General features: G+C 40.9%; 1 non-coding gene across 1 annotated transcript; it reads right to left on the bottom strand.

The window, feature by feature from the left end:
• Positions 1-532: 532 nt before the first annotated feature.
• Positions 533-640, bottom strand: LOC112724198 (small nucleolar RNA R71). Its single transcript, XR_003163373.1, has one exon. It is a non-coding gene; the product is annotated as a small nucleolar RNA R71 (small nucleolar RNA).
• Between the last annotated feature and the right edge of the window lie 533 nt (positions 641-1173).

The raw sequence follows: 1173 nt of genomic DNA, 5'->3' as shown, positions 1-1173 counted from the left end.
CTCACCCTTGTGTTTGGATTATCCATTCTTCTTCACTCTTATTGCCTTTCTTCTTCTACTAACAATAAGGAACCTCTTTACTGTAACATAGAGGATTCCTCTTCTTTTCTTGTTCTCTTCTCTTTCATATGAGCAGGGACAAGGAAAAGGGCATTCTTGTTGAAGCTGATCCAGAACCTGAAAGGACTCTGAAGAGGAAACTAAGAGAAGCTAAAATACAACAATCCAGAGACAACCTTACAGAAATTTTCGAAAAGGAAGAGGAGATGGCAGCCAAAAATAATAATAATGCAAGAAGGATGCTTGGTGATTATACTACACCTACCAGTTTTTAACTGAGTTCCTGCAGATCTGTGAGACTGTTAAGACTAATGGAGTAGATCCTGAAGTCTACAGGCTCATGCTTTTCCCTTTTGCTGTAAGAGACAGAGCTAGAACATGGTTGGACTCACAACCTAAAGATAGCCTGAACTCTTGGGATAAGCTGGTCACGACCTTCTTGGCTAAGTTCTTTCCTCCTCAAAAGCTGAGCAAGCTTAGAGTGGATGTTCAGACCTTCAAGCAAAAAGATGGTGAATCCCTCAATGAAGCTTGGGAAAGATACAAGCAGATGACCAAAAGGTGTCCTCCTGATATGCTTTCAGAATGGACCATTCTGGATATATTCTATTATGGTCTGTCTGAGTTCTCCAAGATGTCACTGGACCATTCTGCAGGTGGATCCATTCACCTAAAGAAAACGCCTGCAGAAGCTCAAGAACTCATTGACATGGTTGCTAATAACCAGTTCATGTACACTTCTGAGAGGAATCCTGTAAGTAATGGGACGCCTCAGAAGAAGGGAGTTCTTGAAATTGATGCTCTGAATGCCATATTGGCTCAGAACAAACTATTGACTCAGCAAGTCAATATGATTTCTCAGAGTCTGAATGGAATGCAAGCTGCATCCAACAGTACTCAAGAGGCATCTTCTGAAGAAGAAGCTTATGATCCTAAGAACCCTGCAATAGCAGAGGTAAATTATATGGGTGAACCTTATGGAAACACCTATAACCCCTCATGGAGAAATCACCCAAATTTCTCATAGAAGGATCAACAAAAGCCTCAACAAGGCTTTACTAATGGTGGAAGAAACAGGTTTAACAATAGTAAACCTTTTCCATCATCCACTCA

This window comes from Arachis hypogaea, chromosome 11 (assembly GCF_003086295.3).
Source record: "Arachis hypogaea cultivar Tifrunner chromosome 11, arahy.Tifrunner.gnm2.J5K5, whole genome shotgun sequence".
Lineage (NCBI taxonomy): Eukaryota > Viridiplantae > Streptophyta > Magnoliopsida > Fabales > Fabaceae > Arachis > Arachis hypogaea.
Note: the sequence above shows the minus strand (reverse complement) of the source record. Positions and strands in the feature narration are given on the sequence as shown.